Source organism: Xiphophorus hellerii, chromosome 19 (genome assembly GCF_003331165.1).
Source record: "Xiphophorus hellerii strain 12219 chromosome 19, Xiphophorus_hellerii-4.1, whole genome shotgun sequence".
Lineage (NCBI taxonomy): Eukaryota > Metazoa > Chordata > Actinopteri > Cyprinodontiformes > Poeciliidae > Xiphophorus > Xiphophorus hellerii.
This window is the reverse complement of record NC_045690.1, coordinates 2,682,726-2,699,097: the sequence shown is the minus strand read 5'-3', so window position 1 is coordinate 2,699,097 and position 16,372 is coordinate 2,682,726. Positions and strand designations below refer to the sequence as shown.

General features: G+C 38.6%; 1 long non-coding RNA gene across 3 annotated transcripts in view; it reads left to right on the top strand.

Annotated features, from left to right (window-relative positions):
• The window catches only part of LOC116708684 (uncharacterized), a 34,827-nt gene that overhangs the window by 7,984 nt on the left and 10,471 nt on the right, over positions 1-16,372 (top strand). The gene's annotated exons all lie outside the window — the stretch shown is intronic.

Sequence of the window (16,372 nt, the reverse complement as noted above, 5' to 3'; positions counted from 1 at the left end):
ACACACACACACACACACACACCGTCACGTCAGCGCCTCTGGTTTCAGCTCGGCTCTTTCCCTCATTAAGGACTCAGGGAAATCTGACAGGTTTTGACAGTGAGGGTTTCCACACAGATCCTGCCAAGGTGACAGATATCTGACAGCTTGTTGAAAACCGCTTCTTTACCACACACACCCCCGCACGCACACACACACACACACACACACAGGGGTCCCCCATGGCTGATGACAATAGGCAGCTGTGAGTGATGGACAGGTTTTATGAAACGTTGCAGATCAGGAAAAAGGAGGGAAAGAGTTCATGCTGGGATAAAAATAAGGGAGGTTGTGAACTTTTGCTTCAATCTGAGGTCAAACATAAAGTTCAGTGTGTATATTTTCCTTTTATTATCCTAACTCGTTAATAAGATTCTTTTGAAGTAACCATTTGTAGAAACAAGCTATCACCACTAAAATTAGAACTGATGGAGATATTATGTTTTTGATTTGTGATTAGAACTTTTTTTAGCATTTATTTGTTATTTTTTGCGTATTACATAGAAAATAAAGAATAAGTATCTGCTAAACATTTCAGTAGTTTTTCAGTTCATCTTTCTGCTGTTCTGCTTTGTATAATATAAGCAGCTAATAGCTAGCTGGCTAATAGCTGAAGCTAAACCTGCAGTGTTTAGCTTCATTGTGAAGCTAAACACTGTAGTATATAACGTGTAAACACTTAATACACTGTGTATAAAGTGGGGCGTGCCGTGGTGGCGTAGCGGTTAGCGCGACCCATATTTGGAGGCCTTCAGTCCTCGACGCCGTCGTCGCAGGTTCGACTCCTGGACCCGACGACATTTGCCGCATGTCTTCCCCCCTCTTCTTCCCCATTTCCTGTCAGCCTACTATCATATAAGGAACACTAGAGCCACAAAAGACCCCCTGGAGGGGTTAAAAAAAAGTGTATAAAGTGTGGACCAGGGCCTATTTGTGGCCCATGAAATGATTTTGTTTGGCATCTGATCAATTTGACATTGATAAATTGGAAATTAAGACTCGAGTCCAAAACCTTTTTTAGTTCTGGATCTTTAATAATCTGCAGATTTCTTAAAATTTTGTTGGTTAAGCAGATAAAAAAAAAAAATCACAAATTGTGCTTTTTTATGTATTTTTATTTTATTTAATGAAGTTTAAAGTGGTAGTTTAAATGTCACTTATTATGCTTCTTAAACAGGTTAGGATAGGTCTATGGGCTAAACAAAACACATTTATTAAAGTTTTTTTTGCACACAATAATTCTTGTATGAGATTTTAATCTGGTCAGTTCTGCCTATAAATGTCCTGGAGCTCACCTTGGACGTTTGGTTGCTAGGTAACGGGTGGAGTTCCATTGAAGTTGCTAGGTAACAGGGTAGTACCTTAATATTCCAGAGGTTTTTGAAACGGCTTACTTTCTAGACACCAAAAAACAAGAACTTATTGCCAAAAAATGGCTGGGTGTGATTTTCAGTTTTTTTTGTTTTTTGTTCTTTTTTTAAAAAATTCTTGGACTGCTTTTAGAAGCAGTAGAAACCCAAGTGGAAGAACAAAAATGTCCAAAATGTGAATTTTGCGTAGTAAACGTTTGGACACCACTGCTCTATGCTGCCAGGTTTTTCCTACTGCATCTCATTAAGTCGACTTTAAACAGCTGGAATGTTCTCACTGAAGACCTTCGTGGCTTTGAAATCACTGTTACCTCCATGGCTGTAACAGTCCTCCGCCCATTAATGAGCGCACACGACCTCGTTTCCCACTCAACACCCACTCCGTTTCCTCCTGTCTGTAAATCACCTGCTTACCGCTGCCTTTAAGACCGCCTGAGCGTTTGCTCCTCTCCAGCGTTCGCTCCTCTCGCGTTGCCCTCTGTCAACAGTAAACTTTCTGAAAAGCGAGCTTAACAGGCCGTGAAAGGGCGGCACAGATGGCTACATCCTAGGTGGTAATTATCAACCAGTTCCTCCCAGTGAAAAAAACAGAAAAGGAACAAGTGGAGGTGTTGCAGACAGGTCAACTGATGCGGCTGACACGCTGGCGCGCGGTTAGCTCAAACCGAAGTGTGGCGAAGGGCCTTCTGGAGCGCAGACAGTCCTTTGACAGAGTCATAGGTCAGCACCGCCATAACAGGATGATTTCTGGCTCCACTGCACATCAGCCTGAGAAAGAGATCTATATTATTACACACTGCAAAAACACTAAATACTACCAAGTATTTTTGATCTAGTTTCTAGTGCAAATATAGTACAGTTGGACTCTAACTTTTTAGCTAAATCTGAGCTTGATTACAGCTGCAGTATGAAGATTTTATGGAATATATATTTACATGTTGGTTAAAACTCACTATGTTATGACAATATGTTATGAGACAGAGCATCTGTGAAAATGAGCACCTCTGCCGTCTTCAATCACCTCCTTCAGGAATGCTACAGCTAGTTAGCATGGCCACAGATGACTGCGGTTTTTCTGTAACTATAAGTTGTTTCTTTATCATTAGCACATTTAGAAGTGAATAGATCAGGTTGATTGACAGCCTTAAGACCCGCCTCCTGACTCTGACTGGTTGTTTTTGGTGCATTTCTTCAGATGGCAACAGTTTCAACTAATATGTGAATCTATTATAAATCTATTTATTATCCTTTCAGACTGATATTTACATCAGCAAATTATGGCACTTCATACTCCTCCTGGCTGCATTACGCTAGACCACAAAAGTTGGAACACCAGTCAGTTGGTTGTTGAACAATAATTAAAACAATTTTTTTGAAAATGGTTTCATCTGTTGAGTAGTCGTTACCCAATCGATGTAAACATAATCACAATACAATGCTTTTTGAATTCTGCACCTAAGGATTTACAGTAAATTCATAAAACATTTACTGTAAACTATATTTAACTAATAAAAACTAGCAAACACACTCTACAAAACTGAGCTAGACAAAAGTCAACAAAATAAAACTATTAAGAAAAACCCAAAACTATTGTAACTGGTTTAAAGTCAGTTATCCATTTAAAAACAAAAGTTTTTCATTGGCTGATTTTTATTTATTTATTTTTTTACTAATAAAAATAAAATTTTCCCTCATCAATATTTAATAATTATTCATTTACAACATTCTCTCTTATTGTACTGAAAAGTTATTTTTTGCAGCAATGCAAGTGGACTAAGATATTTGCCCTAAAAACTCGTCAAAAAGACTTGGTAAAATGTTGATCCACCTGATTTTTATTAAAATAAACACTTCTGTTCATGGTGAATTCATTCTTCAGTTGGAGTCGTGAGCAGATTAGCTCTGCCGTACAGTGAAGAGGTGAGCCAGTGATTCTGAAAACGTTCCAGTCGTCACTAATCACTGTGTTTATGCCCACTTTACACAATCAAAAGTCATTTTTTTCAGAGATTAATTATAGTTTTTCTTTTTGCTTTCCATCCATTAAAACTGAAGGTGACGGCTAATTTGAATCCTCTTTAATTTGGTCAATTTTAATGCCGTACAAGGTGATGGGCGAGCCTCGGCCTGCGTCGCAACATTTCATGCAGAAATATGCTAATGCGGCTCGTATCTGAATCTTTGTCTGGTTGTCATTCTCACATGGGGCACATCAAAGCCATATGACCTGATTTTGCACCTGCTGTTTAATTAAATTTACAAGACAGACACAGTCTCCACTCCCGGTGATATACAAATCTGGCTTTATTACCTGGCCACTGTGATTTACAAGGCAATTTTGTGCTGGGCGGTAATGGCGTCTGCCAAAGTGTTCCCTCTGAAAAGATGTGACAGCAAGTTGTCTCGTTTACTGAAGACGGGACCAAGAATGTGAGAACCGTGTTTGAGATGTACAGGAAGAAAACATTTCATATTCTTTAGCATTATTTGGAGTTATATCACCATCAAACTATATATGCCTATAAAGCAAGAAGTGGAGCGACAAATGGCTGAATCAAATCAATGTATGTGCTCCACAACTTCACACCAAAACTGATTCCCATAAATGCCTGATCAAAATCTTAAGCTGCTCTTACAGACTACAGTTAACCCCTGCAATGGTGATTAATTGGAAATTCATGTCTTTTTGTCCCAAACGGCTCTTAAAGGGGCAGTTTTGTGTGTTTTCCAGGCTCATAATGCCATTTTATAGCACAACCATGTAACTAACCTCAGGTGTTCTAAAAATGCTATATCTATCAAATATAACTTAAGTAATTTGACTTCCTCATTTAACGATGTGAAATTGGGTCTGTCTCTTTAAGAAGCTCCTGCTCTTTCTGAAACTCCGCCTCCAGGAACATGGCTCCTCTATTAACCCTTGAACAACGTTTTTACGTTTGCTCTGAGAAATGGCTCCTATAATGAGCTGAGCTGATGTGCAATTCCACCAGGTGTTTGCTAATTGCTGCTGGCTAGTCTGAAGGAGCTGCCCTGTGAGAAAGAGAACCACAGCTGGAGATGGAACAGATGTTGCAATTTTTGATCCCAAATTGAACCTGATTATCAGGGTGTCCTGTAGCTTCACATCTTAGCTTAACTTAGTACATATGAATGTTTTGTCTGTCAAACTTTTGCATTTACTATTTATATGTAAATACCGAAGCTTTATACCAAATTTTCTATATTTTTTCTTTTACTAAATTCTTTATTTTGTCAGTCGTATTTTGGGGATTTTGTGACACTGTATCATTCTGTTTTCACAGAATGATACGATCCCGTATCCTCACGTGATTGGCCACAAGGCCGCCAATCAAAACAAAGTCCTGCCGTCGTAATAACCTGCTGCAGAATTGATTTTAATAACTCATTTCTCTCCATCCGGCTCTTTGTAATAACTCTGTCACTGTTCCTCTGCATAAAATCCATCCACTGATGTGACCTGCTGCATATTTCAACACCAACAAAGACAGGACTCCCAGTAGCTTTTCAGCTCTCTGTTCTGCACCTAGCAGCACTTTCTTCATGTCTGAGCCTGTGGTGTGTATAATTCAGTTCATGCCACACCCTGCTTGACAATCATTGCATAAGATTATGAACTTGAACCCATTGATTGACCTCAGAAACATGTTTCTATTTTAATAAATAGAAAGAAAAAGCAAGATTTCAACCTCTTTTGTAGACAAAAGAAATGGTGAGGAAAAAAATACCAGGAGGTTGATGTCAATATCAGAAAAAAAAAGTTTTTCCTGCATTAATTTGATATCTTTAGGGATTATTAGTAGCTGTGTTTCGATTACAAATGTCTGCAAACTTGTTAAAAAGACACAATTTCAGAATTGTGGAGTTTCCTTTAAAATAGAAAATGCAATTAAGATTACACGTGAATAAGTTTGTTCACGCAATTAATCTTTTTAAAAATATGCAGCCCCATCATCCTCCTACCACTTCATATCTACAGTACTTTGTCGTTTCTGCCAGTAGTAACATCCTGTTGTAGATTACATGACTCCTGTGATGCAAAATAAGTGTTTCTATTGCTGTTTTGCAAAATACAACAATTTCTACATAAATATAAAACCCCCTCAGCCTAGTAGAAATGTGAATTTTTTTTTAAAATTGGCATGTTTCCCTTAAGTAAATTTGTTTTTTAAATGTCAGATTGCATAATTATATGGTCAATGGAAACGCTGATTCAGTGACATGAAGCTAACAGTAAGTGGGAGTTGAAGTGTAGGTATGTGACAGTGGATGATTGTTCTTTTATTTTCTAGAGTGGCGATAAAGCCTAATTTAGTTTAAAAACATCCTGAGCCATCACTCTGTTGGCTTCCCATGTATTCAGCTCAGCAGTTTCTTTATATCTTTACTCTTTTGGAGCCTGAAATGAAGCATACCACCGCTCCGGTTCTTCTGAAGCTTACATTTCACCTTTCAGGTTGTGCTTTTTTATAAAACGTCGGACTTTGAAGCAAAGCACCATTTGTATATGCAAATTTATGCATGTGAAATGCATGTGAGTGCACTCAAATTTGTGATTTCATGTGAATCTGAGAGATGGCTCTGGTTGCAGTAGTGTGTGCATTGCAGGCAATCCATAATAGATGATGAAATTTGGCAAGCCGTCCAGCCTTATGGTCTTTTCCTCCTCCTGCAGCTGCTTGTTTTCCCAGAACTCATCTGTGCTGCTGACCAAGAGTTGTGTGCGCATGTGTATCAGAGAGAGAGCGAAGCCGAGTCCGTATGTCACTGTCTTTGCCCACAAGCACTCCACGAGCATCTTTCCATTCCTCAATATGTCAGACTTGAATATGAAAACGGGCAACTTTTTCATCACTCTTCCTCCATGTGCGCATATGGCCACAGAGCCCATGGTGAATGTCAGAACGGAGTGGAAAACCCAGGGGCGGTTCTGCAAATTTACTAAATCTGAGACACACAGTGGCAACAATCTGTACTACATCCTTAGAACGGATCAGACTCGTGTTATTTTACATTTACTGAGGTTTAATGTGCTGAAATAGTGATAAAATACTGTTAAAATATAAAGCTGGAGCCAGAATGAAGCAGGTCTGATCAGCATACTCTCTTAAAATCAGAAAAAAATGTTATTTACCAATCCAATGAAGCAAAGAGATTCAGTTACAGTATTACCTGCATTCAAGGATTATATTTAGATTTAAAAATACTTTATTGATCCCAAAAGAACTTAACTGTTATTGTAACTAGGCCTGCCACAATAACAAATTTTGCTGGACGATAAATTTTCAAAAGCTCGTTAACTAATTTTCAGATTTTTCCAAACAACATACAGCAATTCTGAAATGAAACGTTGAGATTAAAGCAAATTGGGACTGTCATCATAACAAATTTAGCTGGATAATAAGTTGTCCCAGAAATAATGGAGACTTTTTGATTATTTTTAATATTTTGTCTCTCTCAAAACATAAGACCACAAATGTCACAAATTTGACATTTGTGACAGCTCAAATTGCTCTGAGCTTTATTCAGAGCAATAAAACTCTGAATGAGTTTTATTTTGCTCAACTGAAAGCAACATTGGCTTTTTAGGATTTTTGTCATTGAAAATCACGGCAGCAACGGATGTAAAAACATGAAATATATTCATAATTCAGTGATGGTGCTAGCGCTGACCTATCAGCCAATCAGAGGAGACGTCGCGTTGAATGTAAAGGACTTTTGTAATCAGCAATTTTACAGAAGAATTATGGGTCAACATGTTGGACACAAAACTCTTTATGGACTGTGAGAACTCTGATGGAAAAAAGAAAAACAAACATCCTCTTCCAACCACTTCCTGTCTTTGTCATTTTTGCCAGCAGTAGCATCCTGTTGATCATGTGACTCGTGATTAAAGAGTTCCTGTTGCAGTTTTACAAAAATACCTCATACTTTTTATCAAAAAAGTATGTTGTTGTTTTTTTAATCGTCTTATTTTTGTACTTTTTGCAATTTTATGGTTCGTGGAAACGCAGCTATCGTGCTGCGTGAAGGAGAAACGCAGCAGCTGCAAATTTAACAAACGTTTAAATTTTTCAAACCGAGTCAACGGGACAATTAGACTTTCCAGTAACACTTTATTTGAAGGGGTGTGCATAAAACTGACCTAACACTGTCATAAACATGAAGGAGTCTCCATGAATGTTTGTTAGGAAGTGTCATTCAGTAAATAATGACACTTTTAATGCAACTTTGCATTTAAAACATTATTTGCCGAAAAGGCAAAGTTGACACTTTTAATGAACGTTTTAATGCAACTTTGTGTTTAAAGTGTCATTATTTACTGAGTGACAATCATGAAAACTCCTTCAGTCTTAAGCACACGCCTCAAAGTCTTATTGACTTTTCAAATCGACAGTTTTCTGCATTTTTGTTATTGAAATAAATGACAGAATTGCCCTTTAAGTGATACAACTTTTGGCTGTATTGGAGTGAAACTGTTCTGAAGCGATCGACTTCCAAAGTTCAGCTTCCATCCATGAGATCAGCAGTCAGTGAGCTCTGATGGATGATCTGGGCCGGGCTGGAAACCCGGGCCGCCTCTGCAGAAAGCTGTACAGCAGCTGTTTTCTCTAAGATGGAGGAGCATCAGTGAGAGAGGGAGAAAGGTCAAACTGAAAGTGAGAGGAGGAGAAAGCGTCTACCTTCTTCTTCTTCTTGCCCTTCAGGCAAACCAGGTGTCTGTAACTCCAGCGGAGAAGCTGGCTCGTCTGTTCTCAGTTCCTTCATCGTTCTGCCTTCCCTTTCTCAGAGGATGGACGCAATTAGCGCACACACAGAGTGCAGAGTGAGGAGAAAAGCTGCAGAAAATGACAACGCCCCGAGCCACAGCACATGGAAAGGCAGGAGAAACAAAGAGAGCCAGAGAGGCTCGCTGGAGAGCTTGTTTTATCAAAGTGCAGGTGCAGGATTTGAGTGACTGCCAGGCTGCGCTCGTCTTCTGGTTCCATATTAACGTTGTCAGCTTTTTACCTCTCTTCACCTGCAACCCTCCTTTTCTTACCGTCTTCGTTTTGAAGCCCTCGCCTCGCCTAATGCAAGAAAGTTTGGCAGAAACTTTCCAAATTTTATAGATTCCTGGAAAAAAACGGAGTAATCGCTCTACAAGAACTGAATGTTGCTCATTTCTGGTCAGTTTGGATAATAATAGTTACATTTACTCAATTACATTTAGCACAGTAAATGTTCTGTTAGGAGTAATTTTTACTGCGCTGTAGTTTGAGTAATTTTATTCTTGAGGATTTTAAAAGTTTCAGAATCCTGATTTTTAGATAACAGGATTGGGGATAAATTAAGTGAGAAATTAAATTTTTTTGACTTTTTCAGACTTTATGTAGCAAGTCTTAACTAAAACATCAAAACTAAAATAAATTTATGAGTGAAATTAGGCCTGTTTTGACAAATTTTGCTGGACAATAAATCATTCCAGAAGTTATTACGATAAACGAAAAAGTTTGCGTCGCACTCAGACCTCTTTGTTGTTTTACGCTGGCTTGTTACTATTTTAATTTCCATTCATTTCATCATTTAATTATCCAATAAGCTGAATTTTGAGTTTTTAATTGACTGTTATTAGCTAAAATAATCTGAAATAATTTCTTAAAATAAGTCATTCTTTGGGAGATTAACCTATATAATATTTGACTGAACTTTTCAAAGAGATTCTAATTAACTGAGACGCATCTGTATTAATATTAGCACCACTTTGTGTCTGCTGCTTTATATTACTGTAAATAAATGTTTTACTTCCTGTTTTGTTCTTAAACTAAAAGAATCTCCTCTTTAATCACACGATCCAGAGTTTACTTCCTCTGCTGAAGACAGTTTTTCTTTTACAAGCAGCAATATTAATTTATGAACCAACTAAAATGAAAGTACAGCTCCTGTATTTAAAAAAAACATACAGTTTTTAATACAGTTAGTTTGTATTTTATCTCCATCCCTGCTCAGTTCACGTCTATATTTCATATTATTAGTCTTTACCTAATCTTGTCACATAATTTGTTTATTTTTGACCCACAGATGTTTAGTGAGAACTACTTTTATTCGTCTTTATGATGAAAGGCGTCCCCAGTGACAACAGCTAACCTTTACATTTGCTAACAGCAGATGTTCACAGACGCAAAACTTGTGAAAGGCAATTTTATTAAGCTATATTCACACTGCATTATGCAGATAATAAAGTCTTATATTTATTTTTATGCATAAATTATAACCTCACTTAGATCTTTTTTCTTGTTTTCAGTCTCATTCATGTCTAAAAGGTTCATTCTAAAAATCTGTATTTAACAACTGTTTTCAGAGTCTTTAGACTTTGAAACTTACCACTGACTTATTTAAATTTTTACTGAGTAAAATCTCTAAATCAATGTAAAAATATTGGAAGCATTTTGCTGGTATCCAACAGTCACACTTGGGTCCAGTTATGCTAAATTTCACCAAGTTACAGGGTAAATGTCCAAATTTATATAATTTGTTTGTGCAACAGTAAATTCAAACCTAAAGCTCTTTAAGGGAGGAGAATATTCTTCCATTCATACAGCGACATGCAGATCTACATATGTAGCGTGTTACACTTCACGTTCACGCATGTTTACAACGCTGGAACAATTCTGCTAGTAAAATGAAACCTTGAGATGTAGGTATTAATTCAGTGCAGTTCGCCAAAGCAAAGAGTAAAATAACGCAGAAAAAGCTTTAATTCAAAACCACTCGCATTCTTTTATTTCGCTTTGTGTTGGCTTCACTACACACTAACGTTGCCATAGCAATTGACTGACAACAGCTCCACTAATGTATTAAGACTAAGAAAACATGCAAACATTTTCCAGTCAAAGCAGAGAACATTCAGTCCTGTTAAAAGTATTATAAATTCAGGCTTGGTGTTTATTTGCAATTATTAAAAAGTGATCACTGTGGTATATTAGCTACCGCTGCTATTAGCTAAGCTAACAGCAATGGTTGTTCAGCTAATTTAAAAACCTGCTCTACTGATGATCTGTCAGAGTTGTGGGTCGCCATTTTTATTTTCAAATTGAACCGAAACACACCAAATTCTGCAACACAGCTACATGTTAAGATAGTCAAAGTCAAGCTAGCATAACTGACATAACTTCCTCTCTGTAGCTATTTTTCCTGACCTTTTTATGTAGTTGTCATATTGTTGGCGATTATTAGCAAAACGTTTTTTCTTTTATAAATCACATATACATTTAAGATTTTAACAACTTTGGTTGACAACTTGAAAGCTAAAGCCAATGCTAGTCATTGTCGGCTAGCCAGTAAGCACCTGGAGGTAACATTTTGCACGTTACCTCGTCACGCTGCAATGCATCCATAAACAATTACTTTCATTAAATGTGAAGATGAAATTAACCCAAAACCTTGTGATTGCTTCCTTCCTGTTAAATCTATCTGAGAGCAAAACCAACAAATACATTTTTTTGCATAATGGCAGCAAAAGTAGGCAGTAAGGTGTTAATATTGTTTTTGTGAACTTGCATTGGATTTCCAGTTGGTGGCAGCGTACGGAGCCAAACACTAAACACCATCATATAAGAAATGGCTTGTTTTGCTCCCTGTAGTGACAGCTACAATCCAGACTTTCAGAAGAAGAATAAATCTCTTTTCGTCTCAGCTAGCTTGTGAAGCATTACCCTGATGAAAATGGCTGCATGACTTTGTGAGCTGTAAGGCCATGCTTGACAGAGCTGAGTTTGGAGAGGAAAAAGTTTCACAAATGGCCAAATGTCACTAATTAGTTTGAACTGAGCATTTTGGATGGAGCCAGTTGGTGTGGTGTTGGCAGGGGGCAGCAGGAAGAGGGGGAATTGATGGGCTGTGCCTCCAAAATGTAAATTAAACAAAAGGCGGGAGTTCACATGACAGCTTTGGAGGGGCAGGGCTGGAGCCTTCTGATTTTTCTGTGTGAGAAGGAGAACAAGTGGAGCACAGTGCACCAAACATTGGCACATGGCGAACAGCTCGGAGGCAGCGGAAGCAAAATAACTTCTGTTCTAGGGAACAACAAAGGAGGAACAAACAGCGTGGCCCACAACTTTTTGGTCCTTATTATTCTGTGATTTCGTAATCAAGAGGATGGGATCTGATCTACAAACCATGGACAGCTGGTTCATTTCCACCGCCGGGCCTTGTGGGAGATGTAGTTTCTTCTCTCAACGACATATGCAAATCCCAACTGTCCCTCCCCTCTCTCTCCATAATTGCAGACTTTTTTTCCGTAACAGAAGGAGGCCCATTTGTGCGTGTGTATGTGTGTTTGTGTGCAGCCTATGCTCTTGTCAGAGTCCAGCCTTATTTCGAGGGATAAATAAAAGATGCAGAGTTCTTCTAAAGGAGCCCGGCAGAAGGTAGGCACAGACAAGCAGAGATGGAGGCATTCTTCAGAGAATCTGCTCTGTGCATGTCGCCGCATCGATTCTCTGTTTGGATTTCGCAGGGTTCAAACACGCTGCATTGTGGGCCGCAGATTGTGTTGCCTGGGCGTCCCTCAAGTGACATGTAAAAAGCCAGCCCCCCATCTGCCTGACAGATTTGTGCGGGAAGCTCCTGAAAGCTTTGGCAGAGAAAGACAGGTGGGGATGGACAGACAGACGCAGAGAAGAACGAGTGCCACTCAGCACCGCTCAGCTGTCAGCGGAGAGCAGAAAACCATACTAAGTTTAGTGCTGACAAGCTGTGGCAGGCAACAAACAAAACTTTGTCAAACTAAAACAACAACCTGAACCTCCGCCGAGCGTCTCGGTGCGACTGTGGATTGCTACACCTGTCTGTAAGCCGCTTGAAGCTCCGCAGGGCAGGAAGCAGACCTGCTAATCACACACCCTGACAGCCTGCATCAGGGTAAATTATGGTAATGGCATGCAGTCATCTGCCTGGTGCCATTTGACTCGACAAAAACACTTAAACACTCCATCTATTTCTCTAAGTGGGAAGAAGAGAGGCCATCTTGGATGGGTGGGCCTGTGGGTTTTTTGACAGGAACAGAGGAGAAGAAGCCCAGCGACGCTCCAGTGACATCCCACAGTCTGTTCAACACAGAGGCAGGCGAACTTGTCTCCTCCAAACCTGCCAATGTTTAAATATTTCATTTCTTTCTGCGTCGCAGGTTACATTTCATTTCACATAGTTATTGTTACTGAGCACAGATATTTAATAAACTGTATCACAGAAACAGAAGTGGGCTTTTCTTATTCAAATATTTGACTAGTTCAAGTTTATTTATATAGCACATTTCAGAAACATTAAGTAATTGACTTTAAAAAGCTCCTATGTCTTGCTGAAAAGTTACTTAGAAGTTTGTTTTATTTTAAGTGTAGGAAGACGTTTGCACTAGTCTAAAAATATTTGGTAAGACTTTGTGTTTTTACAGTGAAACCAGCAGAAACGCATAAAGAAAAATACAAAATCAAAACAAATCACTATAAAGTCGCTGAAGTCGGAAAATGAGTCGTTTCAAAACCCTTCTGAATCTAACGTCACAAATCACCAGGCACTGCGCCGTTACCTAGCAACCGTAGCGGAATTCCACCCGTTACCTAGCAACCATGGCGGAATTCCACCCGCTACCTAGCAAGTAGGGGTGGGCACTTATATTGTTAATCATTGTGATCGATTTCTTATGAGACAAATGGGAATGTTTTTCAAGAGCAGTATTTGTGTAAAGTCTGTGACACACAAGCTGTTTCCATTAGAAATGTGCGCAAAACTTTGGTGCCTTTCTATCGATGTCGAAAAACAGAATTTCGCAATTGCGGTTTTTCCACTGAATAAGAAATACAGGAATAAGTTTGTTCACATGATAAATCATTAAAAAGCATTCCACGCCATCATCCTCCGACCACTTCCTGTCATCTTCTTTGACTTTTCCACCAGTAGTCATATCCTGCTGTTGGTCACATGACTCGTGTGGGGCGAAGAAGTGTTTTTATTGACTGTATAATTGCACAATTTGATATTTCAAAAATAAATTTGCTTAATAAAAATGCATAAATTTAGAAAAAAAAATTTTTTGATAAAAGGTTTTGTTGGTTGTATTAAATTGGTTTGTTTCTCAAAATTGCAATGGAAGCACTTTTTTCACACCACGAGTCACATCATGAACAACAAGATGTAAAAAACAAAAACATGGCACAATCTTGGCAGCATCCGGCTGTTGACCGTGTGACTTATCTGATGTGAAAAAAGTGTTTCCATTAGAGTTTTGTAAGATAAACTAATTTCGATACAGCTATGACCACTAATGTGCAGTCAGTAACTATTTCTCTCTTCATTCCACTTATTACCAGACACTACATGCTATGTAATAAGTGAATATTTTGTACAAAAACTTGATATTAAAAGCATAAAAATGGACATTGTTCAATTGTTGTCCATTTCAGGTTTAAGTGACTGGTTCGGTTTGAATGCGAATTACGCATTCATATTCATATGCATTCCATTGATGGAATAACCTGGTCATTCAGTATATTCAGGTAGTCAGCTGACCTCATTCTTTGGGCACCCAATGTTGCTGAACCTAGACCTGACCAACTGCAGCAACCCCAGATCATAGCACTGCCCCCACAGGCTTGTACAGTAGGCACTAGGCATGATGGGTGCATCACTTCACCTGCCTCTCTTCTTACCCTGATGCGCCCATCACTCTGGAACAGGGTAAATCTGGACTCATCAGACCACATGACCCTCTTCCATTCCTCCAGAGTCCAATCTTTATGCTCCCTAGCAAACTGAAGCCTTTTTTTCTGGTTAGCCTTACTGATTAGAGGTTTTCTTACGGCTACACAGCTGTTCAATCCCAACCCCTTGAGTTCCCTTCGCATTGTGTGTGTGGAAATGCTTTTGCGTTCACAATTAAACATACTCCTGAGTTCTGCTGTTGTTTTTCTTCGATTTGATTTGACCAAACGTTAAGTAATCGCCGATCACGATCATTCAGGATTTTTTTCCGACCACATTTCTTCCTGGAAGACGATGGTTCCCCACCATCCTTCCAGTTTTTAATGATGCGTTGGACAGTTCTTAACCCAATTCTAGTAGTTTCTGCAATCTCCTTAGATGTTTTCTCTGCTTGATGCATGCCAATGATTTGACCCTTCTTAAACAGACTAACATCTTTTCCACGACCACAGGATGTGTCTTTTGCCATGGTTGTTTAAGAAATGAGGAGTTACTCATTGCATCAGCTGGGGTTAAATAACTTGTTGCCAGCTGAAAGATAATCGCCTATGCAGTACTTATCCAATAGGAGGCTTGTACCGATTTGCTTAGTTAAATCCAGGTGGCGACTTTTTTTTTGGCCAGGCAGTGTACGACTCTACTCCATTTTTGTTGCACTCTTCTTCAGAGGTTTTCATGTGTTCCTTCAGTGGTTCTTGGTCCAGCACCCCCACAGGCAAGGAGAGGAACGGTTGGTTGGTTTCACTCAGTGTACATAGAGAGAAAGAACCACAGCAGCTGAAATGTAACAAATGTTGCAGTTTTGGTCACCAATCGAACTGATTATGTACAAATAATTTTTTAAGTAATTATGCAAAAAGATTCTATTATTTACACATACTTGTTAATAATTTCAATCTGTAATGGCTAAAATAAAACTAAAAGAAGTTTCTTGTCCTCGATTTGTTTTATACAAACGACAGTCAGATTTCTATCAAAGCAAAATCTGAAGCTCAATAACATTAGCCATGCTTTTAGTCTGATCATATTAAAGATGCTGAGAGCAACAGCGTAATGACTGTTCAATCAAATCAATGCCTCCCATTTGAATCTGGAATCAATAGCAGTATGTGGTTATTATGAAATGTATCTTCTTGCACTCCTGAGCTCTGCTCTCTGTATTTGTCCCTCCATCTTAACCTGCAGACGGGGCTGGGTTACTGCCAGACAGAATCGATACAAAGCCCGTCAGTGACAGGTTTCTGTTCTCTGAGCATGTTCTCAGTCTGCATAAAAAAAGAGGATTGTCAGAGTTAAGCGACTACATGTCAGCTCTGTTGGTGTCAGATGAACTCTTGTTATGAACCGGAGTGAAGCTTGCAAGAGAAAACAGGAATAGAACATCGGCTGCTTGCGATTGAAACATTCATCAAACGCTTGTCACTGTCAGTCCAAACGCAAACTAAACACCAACCTTGTGTTTTTAATGTAGATCAAACAAAACTAGTCTTCCCAAAATACCAGCCCCAAACTTTAAGCATTGACAATGAAAGTTTGCATAATTGATTGGTGTTGGTGTTTTTTTTTTTTGTTTGTTTTGTTTTTTAGTGCAGCGCTGACCCTACTGCACCAATCATAAACCAAAACCGTACACTATTCTAGTTGCCTTTGGTTTTCAAAGAGCTTTATAAATAATTAAATTAACAAATATTGGTACTCTACCGTATTTAGCAGAAGCTAATGCTAAAGCGCTAAATGCAACCATGTTGATATCCACCATGTGTCAAAAGGAGAACATGAGCAGGCTCTCAAGTCAATTCACATGTGAATTATTGCTTGTATTTGTTTAACACCCGTAATGGTTCATAAGCCTTTTATTTTTCTTTTTGGTGCTTTCATTGCTTGCAATTTGCTGAACAAAAAAGACAGAAGGTGAGGAGAGGAAACCATCTTTACAACTTCAAAATAAGAGCATGAACATATAACTACTTGAAGAATGACACAGATGTCAAACTTTATTCAGCTGAAAGTTTACAAAACACCAAAGTAAATTAGCTTAGCACTCTTAGCTTAGATGAAGCTAAGAGTGCTAAAAATGTTTGCTCTTTATTCTGATCCTTTCTCCACATTAAGAGCAAAAAATATCCCAAAATGAAATGAACTGGATTACCATCGCTCAAATACTTTGTATATGCAACAATTTTCTCAATGCAATTCTATTAAAA